Below are 14,662 nucleotides of genomic sequence, written 5' to 3'. Positions count from 1 at the left end.
TGATGACATCTTTAGGACTATGATGGTCACTGGAATAAAGATGCAAATACAGACACCTGTGGTAACATCTAGTCCAAGCCTTAGAGGAAGAACTTCACCTCAGTTTGAATACCCTGGTCACAGAGGAGCTTGTGGTGAGTAGGTGGTTCTGCACCACAAGGGTTTGATCTGGTGGAAGTGGCTGCAAAAATCCCTGCTGGATCTGTGGGTGGTTTTGCCGAGCAAAAAGCTGAGGCCAGCTGACATTTCTGCCCATGCTTTCAGGTGTATTGTTTTTTGAAACCTTTGTACTTGCTTGGGTCAGGAGGCGTGTGCTTTTCCTGCTCCTCCCCGCTTGCAGCTGCTCGGTCCCAGGAGCTGTTGTGCGTTGGTCCCGCTGCTCTTGCCTACAGTCATCTCCCAGCTCCCGTGCACACAAAATGGGTCCATCATGGCACTTCATGAAGGGGTCCTGTGGTGGAGAGGACTATGCGGGTGACGTCGGAAGGACGGTGTGATTCACAGGCATCCCAGTGCCAGTGCGTGACGTACCCTGTGGATACAGGAGGGTAATAAGGTGGCTGTTCTTCTGCACGGGCTTGAACTTGCAGCCTTTGCTTTCCTGGGGGAGGTTTCATGCTGAAGACTTGCTCAAAATCTGTTGGCATGTTCTGAATAACTCTTCTTCTCCAGAGATTCAGTATAGAGGCTGACAATTTAGGTCAATCCTTCTTATTTTGAAACACTTCTCCCTCCCTCCCCCCCCCCCCCCTTTTTTAAGCAAATACATTTATCCTCTCTTGTACTTCTGGCTCATAAACTGCATCTCTCAATTTTGTTTAAGGGTAGATGTCTCCCCCTGCTCACCTTACAGCTATTTATTAAGTGCTGATGATTGCACTGTAAAAACAGAAACTAGTGGTTTATATTCACACTTGGTAATAAATGACCTTGGAATCTACACTTGTGGAAAAAAATTGTAAATAATTAAGCTTTACCTCTGTGGAACCCTCACTGAGCCCCGGCAGTTTCAAGTTGTACTCTTTTAACAGCTAACTTCTAACTAATTCATTTCCAGAGAACATGGTTGTGTGTGGTGGTTTATTAAAATAATTAAAAAATGATATGCATACCTTTTAGTATATACAGCAGAGTACGCACTGTGTATAGTTTTAAAAAAATCACAAGAATAACTGCAGAACAGACAAGTTTGAGTTCCAAGTTAGAATTTAAAATAAGAACAACTTCTCCAGCTCATCATTTCCCCTTTTTCTTAAAATTTATCGAAATTACGAAGTTTAGGCATCTGATTTTTGTCTTTGACCTACTGACAACTGAGGTATTTTTTACTTCATATCCAAAAAAAGGAGGGAGGCATAGAAGAGTAATTCCTCAATGAGCTAATGAAGTAGAAGACTTAAAATTTGGGGAGAGTGAACTTCCTTTTTAGAACTTTTTTGTTAATTTACAGTATTCAAAGAGTGCCAGTCATGCTTCCTGATTCAGGTTTCAAATCAGGCAAAACTAATATTTTGGGGGTTCTGAGCAGAATGTCTATGAACAGTAACACCCAAGTCACAGAATGGAACTTAATATCAGAAGCATATTAAGGTGAAATAAATCTTAGGTGTTTGGAAGTGCTTATTAAAAATGACCAGCTAATTATACTACTGCATACACAAATACTACTCATGCCATGTGTTGGTTTTTTTCCTGAAAAATATCTTGGTATATGTGAGTGTCTTGATTTTCATGAAACTATAATCTTTTCCAAAATCAGTATAAAAAATGAGTACTGAAAGCTCGACTACTGATTTGATCTGTGGTTGCTTCCTCGTTTCCCCTAAAACTTTATGGAAAGGAAAAAAAATACGGATAGCAGAAGCTCTCATTTAGGGAGAGACTGGTTTTCATCTGATGGGGCTCTTTATTCCTTTACAGTATTCTCTCACTTCTACTTCATGCCATCTTAAAGCCTATTGAATAGTTGATTTATAATGATTATTTGTGCTAAAAAATGATTTCAGCTTCCAGGCAGTCCCAAATCCAGTGCAATGAACTTAAGGTGCAATGGACAACCTTACCCATTGCGTTGTGCTTGGGGGTTCTAAACTTCATCACTGGTTTCTAACAGACCTTTCATAAATTTCTGTAATCCTTGTGGATTTCTTTTTTTTTTTTAATATTTATTCTTTTTTTTTTGCTTTTATAATTTGTTTTTAAACATTGAACTGTAAGATCATAATATTTCTTGTATTAGCAGTAGCCTTACAAGTAGTGGTTTTGTTTATGCAACAAGCCAGAGATGGCAATTTTTTCTTTTTTTAAAATTTAAAAAGAAAAATAAAGTGTAAGCTATCTTTTTTTTACTGACTGTAGGGTTGGGTGGAACAACACGGCTGAACTGAACTCTGTAAGATGTAGACTGTAGGCAAAATACAGCACAGAGGTGAAGTTCTCTCTAGCTAATTCGAAAATACTCTAAAATCCATTTGCTGCCTATAATTTGTTTCGTTGTTTTGCCTTCAAATCATCCCAGAGTCCTCAAGTTCTGTGTGGCCTTTTCTGTTTCACAGACTAGTGAAAATGGGCAGATTTAAACTGTGGTTGTTTCCTTTGTAGCCCTCTGCCCCTGCGGAGAGGGGAGTCTAAATACTATTTTTTTTGCTTGTGAATGACCTTGTGTTCAGGCCAGTGGTGTGAGTCAAGAGTGGGAGATTTCTTCCGTTCCTTGCCTGTGCTTGGACAATTTTGGAAATAATCTCTGGAAAATTATTTGTGGGCAGGTTGGCATTAGCTTTTATATGGCTTGTGGCTAGTTTTCTGCATCGCGTATATTATCCTCCTACACTAAATCATGACAAGGAGAGGAACACTGAGTAAGAAGAGCCTGGTATCGGGGCAATGCAAATTACGTGATACAACGTTTTGCATATTTCCATCTCAAGAGCAAGTCCAGAAGCGTATAATCTCCTCAGTAAAAAGCCCTCCCTCGAGCAGCCTCTCTGTCACGTACTCTAGGGGCGATACATAGCGGTGAAAGGCTTGTTCGCAGCCGTTTGGAGGACCTGTAACTTGCCACAGTTCGTTGCACTAGGTTTCGTTGCGGGGAATGGAAGGGCTGTGCGAGGTGCACCAGCAATGGCTACGGCCAAGCCGCCGCCGCCGCTGGCTCGGTGTCACGGGAGCACTTTGGCCTCCTGGTCACGGGCCGGTGCCGCCTGATCGTGTGCGTGAAGGGCTGCGCTGCGATTTCTGCTAATGATTAAAAGGAGAGCGTATGCTCGGTGTCGCTTGAGCTTCCGGGCTGCGCCAGGGCTAAGACGGGGAGCGCGGCGCCGAGGCGTTGGCGGTGAAGGTACGAAGGGAGCTGGTGGCGAAGGATGGCCAACGGCCACCTCCCCTCCTGGCCGAAGCGAAAGCGCTTGATGCCGGGGAAGGGAAATGCCCCGTGCGCACGGAGGAGTGGCTGTCAGCTAGAAGTGGCAGTGCCTGGCAGGGGCGAAGTGAACGCGAGCCCCTGGTGCTCACCAGTCAATTCTGGCAGCAGGAGAAGATGTTAGAAGAAATTAGGGTGGCAAAGACTCGGGGCGTCTGTTGGGACTTCCCTGTTGGCAGGCTAATGGTTCCGCTTTCTGCCCTCAATGTTTAATTTTGCAATAGATTCCTTACAGAGGTCTGCAAGTCTACACCAGGGATGTTTTTCTAAACTGAGCTGTAAGTTATTTTTTCACGGAGAGAAGAGAGAAGGGGCAGGGGGTCAGGGAGGCAATAAGGCTCAATCTTTCGGAAGCAACAAGGGGTTTTGAGACTATTGGTTACAAATGCCTCTATTTGATCTTATAACAGTGTAATTTTTTTCTCCATACCTAGAGAATGGGTATTCAGCACTGTCTACAAACGTTTGCTGGTTTTAGCATGTCTCAAGTCTATTAACTGAACTTTAGTGTATCCTGTTCTTCAGTCAGATGTCAGTATCCAAACTGAATGCTCTCCAAAGGCCTTGCAGAAGCAAGTGTGAATCTCTGTGTGTTCCTCTACAGAAATAGAGTATTGCAGTTTTGGAAGGGTACAAAGGAAATACTTAGTGACAGCAAAACTATGCAAGAGTTGTAACTTAGGGAAATATGATTAGAAACGGAAGGGGACCGTAGTTGTGCTCTCAGCAGTATGTTTCTGCTAGCAGAGGCAGAAGACTTTTATGTCTCATCTGCACTTTTTGGGGTGTAAAATTCTGAAGATGTGCTGCTCTAGCAGTAAAATTGGAGAGCAGCCAAGGCTCGTGCCCAGGAGAACACTCTTGCAGCAGGAAAAGGGCTGAATTCAATGGACTTCTCCCTTTCTAATTTCTATGATCCTGGGCCTCCCTGATCTGGATAGCATCACAGTCTGATTCATTTTTTATTTGCTAAACTTCTTCTAGAGGAAATGGGTATGTTATAGCTCCTGTTAACGTCACCTGAGACTGGCAGCGGCGGCGATTTAAATACGCTTGGAAGAACTGAGTCACAAATTTGAACAACAGTAAAGGAAATGAAACCATTGGATGTGTACTTTGCCTAAATGTCACCTTCAGTGTTCTGGACTCCAGCCATGTTGCTTTCCCTTCAATAAAGGGTATGAAGGTAGTTAGCTTGGCCAGATATTAATTGTGCCAACGCCTTTGGCAGTGACTATTGACCTTGCTAGTTGTGGGCAGCAAATAATTGGGTAACCTCTCCCTTCATCCTGTGCAAGGCAACATCCCAATTAATTGCTTCTCTGCCACTGGCAGCAAAGGGGGTCAACAACTGTGTTGTCTGCATAGACAGGTGGTGACGAGAGGGGAGGCACTCCCTGGTGCACTAAGGTTGTTGTTCAGGGGGCACGCAGAGGGGTTGGTGCCTCTTGAGTGCTTCGAAGAGCTCTTGGTGCTGATCGAATGGGCAGGGCTGGCAGGAGTGTTGCTGGACAAGGTGCACACCTTGTCCAGAGACCTGTGCTGAGGTAAGAGATGACTGATGCCACCCGGGTCTTGCAGCCATCATGAAGGAGATTCGCTGTGGCAGCGGAGTGAGGCGTTTTTACAGGCTGGGCATTGGGCTATCACTGGAAACTGTCTGATAACAGTGATATTTGCTCTTTACAAACCAGCAAACAAAAAGTACCTCAAGGCCAATAGAAATAGCTCAAGAGGCCTTAACAGTGTGCTGATTGTGATATAGGGCAGTTTCTGCTGAAAAATCAGATCAAGCTACAACTGAACCATAACATCAGTCGTCCTTATGCCCGCCCTGACCAGAGTGGTAAAGCCAAACAGGGCTTTTCGTGGCAGTCTGGGCTATCTGTGTCCCAGTGAAGGTGACTTGTGCCAGGCCTTCTCCTGGGCTGGGGCTACTGCCCCCTCCCCATGCTGTCATCTGCAGGCAACCACACTGCCTTGGCACTGGCTGCCCCTTCTCCCTGCCAGGGACCACCTTGGCAGCAGTGGTGCATATGGGCAAGGACAAGGATCTGCAGGGTAGTGGTTGGCTGACAGCAGCTGTTTGGTTGGGATCTTTGGTTTGCTGGGGGCAGTTGTTTTATTCGAGTATTAGACTGCATGTCTGTCCTGCTTGTGGTAACAGGACAGAACTTGATATTATAGACCAGACCTGAGTGAGACTTATGGTGATACCAATTGGAATCCAGGTGTTTGTTACTGTGTTACCAGGTGACAGATGATATCCAGCTGTGGACTGTAACACCGGGAGGCATGGTACCTCCAAGGCAAAGTCCTTGTTGGGCTGTACCTACTGATGGGACTCGGGGTGTTTTTCCATCTTGGGGGGGGGGGGCTCCCTTTGCAGCAGAGTTAGATTTCCATCAGTGAAATAATGTATGGATATGAGTTTGAGTTAGTGCTGCAGTAAGGCAAGTTTGGATAAAACAGAAATTCTAAAATGTCATTTGGGTCGCTTTATAAGAGTGTAATAAACTGGCTGAGAGCGTTAAGTGCAGGCCCCTGTTCTGCAACCTTTTGCAAAATACCAGTTTGGGGTAGGGAGTCTCTTACAGCTGCATGTTTTGTTTGTGGAGAAAAGTTTTAAAATATCACCCAATTGTAGGTAAATTGGGGACTCTCAAAACTTCTTGTAGGTGAACAGAGGTAGGACATCAAGCCATATTACTGCTGCCCCAGTAAACTGCATTTTCTCAGTGCAAAAAGTTATTAGTGCTATGTAACTTAAATCTCCACGAGTTTCAGCTCACTCCTTTGTGCTAGACTTCAAGCTCTGCTGGCCCAAGAGAGGTTATAGGTCCCGTTTTCTCATGCTTGCAAAGAGGTCATCTTAGGCAGAAAGAGGACATAGACAATTAGGGTAGGAAATTGCTTCTGCTGTTTCATCTAAACCTGCCTGTGAATGCCTGCCTGCCTGTCAGGTCTGGGAGCTGACAGGAAGCCTAAAGGAAATAGCTTGGAAACATCAACTACCACATCCATGCACAAAACAAATGAAAAAACAGCCTTTCTCACTCCCCTGCTACCTCTGTTGGGAAATACGGTATTTATGATGGCCAGTATTAGCTATCTCCATGGTCACCCAACCCTGTCAGAAAGGAGGTGGAGGACAGTTACGATGCTGACAGTGAGCTGAGTCACTCCCTGAAAGACCTTGGACATCATAGGGAAGTGTGGAGGCTGCAGTCAAGTTACTCTTTTCTTGGAAAACTTTGTTTCAAAAAGTCTATTGCATATGTGCATGACAAAAGGGAAAGGAGTAAAAAAGCATAAGGCTGAATTAAGCAATATGAGGAAAGAAAAGAGGTTATACAAAGTTGACAAAGCAAGGGGATACAGTTTAGAAAAACATTGAGATAATGAAAGATAATATATAGATGAAGTAACTGTAATATTTTTCCCCTGAAACTTGCGTTGCCTGCTCCTATGGGAAAATAGAAGGTTGACGTCTGCTTACTTTGGATTGCTTACTTGGATAAATATATGAGATGGTACGCATGAGACATCATCCTTAGAGGCCTACTGCAATGCTGATATGAGTGATAAGTTATAAAAGAGAGAGGAGTTTGCAATTTTGCTCTATTAGTAAGTCAACTGGTCTTTATCAAACAAGACTGAGAAACGGTATTTTATAAGCCCATCTTAATGCTGATTGAATGCATGTTGCTGTTAGCTTTTCTTTATTAATAATCTAATCTGTTTCTTGGGCTTATTACTGGAAGGAGTAATACATTTAAACTGAACAAGGATTTATATTATTTATTGGACTGGGTTTTCCAAGCGTTGCTTTTCAGCATCTCTCACTGGCAATCCCAAATATAAGGTTGGGCAAATAGCTTTGGGAGAGTATATAGGCACAGTTGCTACTGCCTTGATGATTTATTTCCTTTTCACCCCCATTTTCTATGATTGTGACACTATTTAGAAAAGTTTTGGCTGTGGGAGAAAGCACATGTGCGTGTTAGATCCCCAGTAGAGACTGATTAACTTCCAAAGAATTTTCTTTAGGTTCTTTAATGCTTTGTGTGAAGTATCTGGCTCTGCCACAGACCTGCACTAGGTCGAATAGCAATCACCTACATCAAAGTCTTGCATGAAAGTGTAAGTACTGAAATACTTTTGTCAACATGATTCTTAATTCTTTGTACCTTTATTTCTTGTGCCTGGAACATGAATATATGTTAGTATCCTTTGTCATTTTTAATTAGAGTGGAGTTCAAAAGGGTACATGCTTAACATATTTTAAACATAGTATAAAGATGTCTGAAAATTGTTACCATAAAAGAGCTTTTTGAAGGCTTTGCTTTATTCTTCAGTCTCATGTTTTGCTTTTAGTTGCTTCTCTCAGCAATCATAGAGGCATACGTAATGAAGACAAGTAATAAGCATTAAGAATGGTCCATATAACAAGGATTAAAAATAGAGGAAAAATAAAGTTCTGCTTTTCATTGAATTTCAGAACTCTTCAGGTGCTTAGTAGAAGTGCTGTGAGGCGAACACTGGCTATAATCCAATGTGCTTTTATTGGCATACATGAACAAATTATCCAGGGCACAGCTATTTTTCTTACTGTAGTAAAAACAGGAACCCTGAATGGAGGCTTTGTGTAGGAGAAATATTTTCTTCCTTTGAAACTGGGTAAGAGTTTAAAGTTTATCTAATGTGCCTTCTGGAAAAGGAAAAATTATCCTTCTCAATCTCATCAAACAGAAAATACGTAACAGTATAGGCACCTCAGAACTCTATAAACAAGATTCAAGAGTTAGTGAGGAGCTAGAGAAGTTTTGTAATAAAGAGGTTTTCTTGGTCACTGTATGTGAGAAAGTTCTATATGTATAGGCCTTTAAAAAGGAAAACAAATTTCTGCGGGTGACCTCTCTCTGGTATCTTCTGTAGGGCTCTGTATGTTTTCTACCCGTATGGGTGTGACGAGGATAAGGACCTTAACAAAAATAGTTCTTAAGATAACATTCATTGCTTTAAGGGCTATTAAAACAGCTAATCCTTCTTACTCTGAAGGGTGTTGTAACTAGCTTTGCAGTAATATCATCACTATAGTCGACACAATTTGACAGATCTATTCAATGGCATGTGCTAGGAAACCGAGAATGGTCAAAGTGTACTTTTCTGGGGTGGGGGTCATCCCCAAACAGCCAACCTAGAGACAACTCAACGGTTGTCATCGTAACAAAATATACCAGTGACTTATCTTGAAATGTAAAGTGTTTATTTGATTGGTTTTTTTAGCTCTGGAGGAGATTGTATATTTCAAAAAAAAATTTTTAGATGGGTATTTCATACATCATGTTAAGATAACTAGAATCAGTTCTAGAACAATTCTAAGAAATGAAAGCACGAAAGCAAATGCTCTACTCTGATTTTTCTCCCTTCTCCTCCCTGCCCTGCCAAGTAGGTAAAGATCAAAAAGCATTACCACATACAGCTTTTTTTAGCTTCTTCTATTTCTCCTCTCTGCCTTCCCACACAGTTATTTCACACACACATAATTCTAATAAAAGATCTGAATGGAGAATAGTAATTCCATCTTCTGGAAGATTTTGAAAGTTAGCTTCCTTCACAAACTTAGGGAACTATCTGAAAAATAAATCTCTTCTCCAGTTTTGTCAGAGCAGGGTATGTGGAGCCCCATCTCAGAGTGAGGTTTCCACTGGAACCTCTCTGACTTTAGCAAAATGTTTTTTGACATTGAAATGCCTCAGCAAAATGTTTTCAATTCAGTGAATCAGCTAATCGGCATTAAAAAATCTGGTTGCAGCCTTTCCCTGTAAACTCTGCTTGTACTCAGAATCCCTTTCTAATGATACCTTGTTAAATTTGCCTTGATAACCAGCAATGACGAATTCCTGGGCAAAACTTTCTCATGAGACATGAAAATTCAAAGTCCACAATTAGAATCAGAATTGAGGAATTAAAATTGTAGTCAAACATATTTCACACTGATCGTGATTTGTCTTTTAAAATGGTTTCTAATTTTGTCATCTTTAATCACTGGATGTTTCCTGGAAACTAGTATGTGATTATAAGGGCAATGGAATGAAAAAGGATATGTGTCTAAAAATCAATCCTGTACCTCTGGCCATTCAAATCAGAGACTGGTTTTGGAAATGTGAATTTACTAACTGATTTGGAAAAATTTCACAACATTCCATGCTTGATCAGGTGATTAAAGAAAAAATCTCAAAAATTTGTCAGCTGAATATGTGCTTTCATTTCTATAATGCACATACAGGAAGGGCTTAGTCTGGATTTCTGGAGAATAAAATGATGTCTGTACAAAGAGACATACGTACCTGAAAGTAGGAAAATCGGAGACATGAAATGCCAAAGGTTTAAATTATTTTTCTCCCTTCAAATTGTGAAATCTGTTATTGTTCAGTCTGCCGTCTTCCAGGATATGAATCCTGACCTACAGGAGCATGCTGGTAATTCAGTAGCGGGGTGTGACTTCAGGCAGGATTCAGCTGTGATGCAGTTCAGTACTTTTACTCTGGAGTCACTTTGTATGAATAATTGTAGTCCCAGTGTAGACTAATCATAGCTTAGCTTTTATGGTAGTGCTTTTTGTGTACTCACTGAATGCAAACAAAAATCAATATTCAAGATTTTAGGTGACCCAAATAAGCATTTCCAGCTGATACTTGGATGCAAGTGAGTTACTGCATTTTTGAACTGCTGAGAACTGCATAGCTTGTCATCAAGGTCAGGCATCTTACTGCATGTGGTCATATGCCTGTTTTTAACCCTAGGTAAGGTGAAGTTGTCCTCGAAGTTTGTTGTTTCAGGTTCCTGGCTTAGAATGAAACGCAGCAGGGAAAGGCTGTATGCCGTAGGGGAATTGGCTATTTGACTTTGCTGTACTGTACAGGTGAACAAGTCGCACTGTTCCTCTCCTGTCGCTGCATCTCCACTCTGCTGTGGGGTGGGATATGATTCTAGGTTATCTGTTAGGCATCTAGGGGCTACTTCAGGTAGAAGGGGAAAAAGTGAATTTTTCTCTTTGAAAATATATTTTTCTTCAGTGCAAGTTCTTTTCATTTGTGTATCTCCGTTGGTTTGGTTAGCACCCCTTAATGAGGAGAATGTGTGTCTCTGCTCTCCAGATGGGAAAACTGAAGAAGGTTGCTAAAAGTCACTGACTGCTGCCACTAGGTCTTAAAATAGCTTCCAGTGTAACTTATTCTCCATCTCTCTTTAAAAATTAATTTTGTTTTCTTCTGCTTTTTCTCCCTTCTGCCTTGTTTTCAGAGTCCTTTTTCATGGTCTCATGTTATTAATGAAAACTTCAAGAGATGATTATCAATTGGTGGCAACTTAGATGCAAACTTTACAGAAGCAGTGTTTTTCTCCTGATGGATTAAAAACACAGTATTTTTTTTTCTTATGTCTCTGAGTTTGAATGAAATGAGTTTCCTGTAACATAGGGTAAGTTTTAAAGATAATGTATCATGTTGTTAAAGTTTATGAACCGTCTTTAAAGCTAAATGGTGAATGCAGTGTGCTGTAAGGTAGGGCACAGAGACTGGAGTTGCAGGTCTCCGCAGCACTGTTGCTGTACAGTGCAGCTACGTGACCACACAGCTTTGTGGACAAATATTACTTCTTGTGTGTTTCTCGTGTATGTGACAAGAAAAAAAAATCTGATCCCTTCTAGGAGTCTTGCTGATTATATTTGGAATGAATTGAAATACTTTCCAGGTAGCTTGTGTTAATTTAGTAGTCGTTTATAAGTGAAATTGCAATTATATTGAAAAATATTAAAGGAATATTTTAAATTACTTCTGAAAGTATGAGCACTGTACTAACTCTTCCAGTGCTAAACTTGTTTAAGTCCCCCAAATTGTGGTGGGATGGTTGTTTTAACTTAAAGTCATGAACTTTTGCATATAAGCCTTGGAAAGCTTTGTTTACTGCCTTATTTGCATGTTATTTGATCTAGGTAAAAGAGAGGGCCTCTCTTAAGTTTGAAGAGTTGAGCAGTGTTTTTGGAATGCTCATTTATTAAGTTTTAAAAGAAAAGATAATGTTACTGTTGAGTCTTGCTGAAAACTTGCCTTGTCAGCTCAGCATTGCTAATTTGATGTGGTCTGACCAATAGCCTAGATCTTTCCTATTCATTCTCCCCAGTTAAACACAGCATTTTCTGTTTAATTGAACTGAGTGGAAAAAGCTTGTTTGCACCTTACAGAGACTGTAAATCTTAAAATAATGCACCAAGCACCCATCCCGTTCTTGGTAAGCTTTGAGACTTTTCAGACTTACGTGACTTGGTAATCAGAGTGCTTTGGTAGAAGAGATCAAGTTTTCCTAAATGATACTGGATCTATATAATCAAAGGATACCTGTGGGTGATGAGTACTGACTTTGAGCTTGAAGGTTTAAGATAGTTGGGAAGCTGATGGATGTGGTTTCTACTCAACTTTTTTGTCTGGGTTGCTGTATTTAGTACAAGATTGTAACCTACTACTAGCCTAGAAATCAGTTCTTCTAAGTAACTAATGGTTTTAATGGAAACCAGTTTTCATCCTTCTGATTTATTGTATCACTTGCTTTTTTCTGTGTGATTTTGTTGGAATGAGAGCCTACATGGGGACCAGTGAGGAAGTCTTATGATGGGAGTCATCTACTGCTATGCCTGAGACCACGGTAACTGCAGCGTCTCTGTTGATGATTGGCTACAAAGCCTAGGGGACAAAAGCTAATTCAGTTTTGATGAAATTGTTGTAGACAGTAAACCTGTGAAGGCAAGAACTAGATCTAACCACAGTCGTATAAAACTAAAACAGACAGGAGTTGGAGAGCGTATGCTTGTCTCTATTCCTTCTCCTCCATGTTAATTTTAATGGTCTTGTTGGAGTATGTCGTTAAGACAGTTTCAGTTCAGCTTTTATCATGGACTCAACCAAACCATTTAATAATGTCTGTATGTTATAACACAGCTGTTAAGTTTGCAAGTAAGATGTGGATAGGTGGTTAAGCCTGTTTCATTTTGTCAGCTTGCTGCAGCAAGCAGTATTTTAACTATGATGAGAGTCCATTCATTTTTGGCCAGATTAAGAGGAAAACTGGATGTGAAGTAACAATAGATAACACACAAAAACATTGTCTTGTTATATATAGTCTATGTACTTACGCTACCTTTATGGTGTCTTCGTTTTAAAAATTGTTTAGTTTTTGTCATTTTTAAAAAATGTTTTTACAAGCACTTCAGTGAAAGAAACTGTTCATAAATACTTCACCAGCTATACTCACAGCCAGTTTTCATATGAAAGAGGAATGTTTATCTGAATTTCTTAATCTTTTTGATAAGTAATGTCTTCTGGGTACTGGGAACCTATGCTCATAAGAAATCTAGAAAGAAGTATTCTTTGCACGCTTGCTTTCTATGTTTGCTGTTGACCCATCTAAACATGCACACTAGTGTTAACTTCTTCTACGAGTTTTCATTTTTAAAGTCAAATCAATCCTTTGTCACTTGTACACTGCAAGCTGGTTTTCAAATCAATGTCTGGAGTGCCCTCTTTTGAAATCTCATAATCTAGTTTCAAGTATGCCACAGAAAGGAAGAGAAAGAAAGAACGAACAAATTAGAGGAGATGAAAAGAGAAATAAAAGAATGGTATCTGTGCTAGGTCAGTTATATTCACTAGTCAGTGGCTCCAAATCAGATTAGAACAAAACAACCAAAAGAACTGAGGAAACCTCCAAAGCTAAGTACAAATTGAGAACCACTGCACTGGATGTTAATAGATATATAAATTACATGTACTTAAATTTAATATTATATGAATTAGACTGTATAATGAAATAAAGAATTATAGCTCTTAGCTTTCTCTCATGGAACTGTTTTATAGCTCTCCCTCAAGCTCTGGAAGGGAGAAGCTAGTAATGGAGTTGAGGGTTTTCCCGTTGCAACTGTTTTTGCACTGTATTTCTGTGAGTCCATGCAGGTGTGCAGAGATTTCCTGGCATGCTCTAGATGAAATACAGTATGCCAGTGGCTCTTTCAAAACTGTGTTTCCCTGGAATCGTTTCTTCTTTTGTCCTCTTTAAATAGTTGAGTTGGACTTGGGAGATGCACTGATCTTTATGGTACATTATAATCCTCTCTTCCTTCTTCTACTGACTCTTCCATGTCCTCTTTATTCTCTTCTTCTGGAGTGGTTTTTTTTGGGGGGGGAGGGGGAATGTTTGGTTGTTTTTTTTTTGTTTGTTTGTTTGCTTGCTTTCGATGCAGAATAATGGTCTTACACCTACACAATACTTCCTGCAGGGTCTGCAAATTTATCCTGATCTCAGTAGTTAATACTCACCTTGCTCTAAAGGAGTCAATTATTTCTCTAATTAAAAAATAGCAGTGAGTGGTGGTTTTAGTGCTGGCATATTTATTAATGTTCCTTTGTTACAAGGGGGATTTTAAGTCTTTGAAGGTTTCGTTGTTGTAAAGCTGTTTTATTTGCTTTCAGTGCAATCAGTTATAAATCATGGCCCCAGACCTGAGTGAAATGAATAAGAATAGTTATTATGCCTGAATAGGACCCTGTTTTGAACAGGTTCTCTATTACTGTTACAGTAAAAAGAACTAAACCTAAGAGGAGGATCTATCTGAAGGTTATTCATTCAGTTCTTCTTTTCTGGCTTCCTATTTCACCATTTCTCAAAATAAAATGTTTCTATCTTGATTCAGTTGTTGGAATATTTCCTTAACAATGAATCACTGGAAAATATGATACTAGCAAACAGAAAATTTAAGGGACGCTTTTTATCTTGTTACTTTTCCAAACAGAAGCCTTTTCTTTCAGCTAACAATTCGTTGCCTGAAGGATGGTCTTGCTTTAGCATGTCCAGTCTCCTCCTATGATTGATAATTATGTCAGAGAAATCTCCTAATAGATTTGTGCTGTTCCTTCTACTGAACTGGATACTTCTGTTGCATTGGCCTTCTCCATCTATTGAAAGGTGAGAAGTATTGCATTTGAGAAACTGTCAGTGAAAATCAAAACACTTTCTCAAACTGAGAAAATGATATTGACTGAGGTTATCTGCTGGTCTGTTCTGCGGAGGTATAGGTTAAAATACTTGAAAATCCTTCCTCCGTGGCAGAGCTGTGTCCCCTGTCGTATGATGCGGTTGTCTTCCCTCTGGCCCCAGCTGTTTCATTCATCCATCATGATCATTCCAGTT

General features: G+C 40.4%; 1 protein-coding gene across 8 annotated transcripts in view; it reads left to right on the top strand.

The window, feature by feature from the left end:
* EPS8 (EGFR pathway substrate 8, signaling adaptor) overlaps positions 1-14,662 on the top strand; it is a 139,299-nt gene that overhangs the window by 61,212 nt on the left and 63,425 nt on the right. The window lies entirely within an intron of this gene.

The sequence above is a fragment of the Rhea pennata genome, chromosome 1 (genome assembly GCF_028389875.1).
Source record: "Rhea pennata isolate bPtePen1 chromosome 1, bPtePen1.pri, whole genome shotgun sequence".
NCBI lineage: Eukaryota > Metazoa > Chordata > Aves > Rheiformes > Rheidae > Rhea > Rhea pennata.
This window is presented reverse-complemented; position numbering and strand designations above follow the sequence as displayed.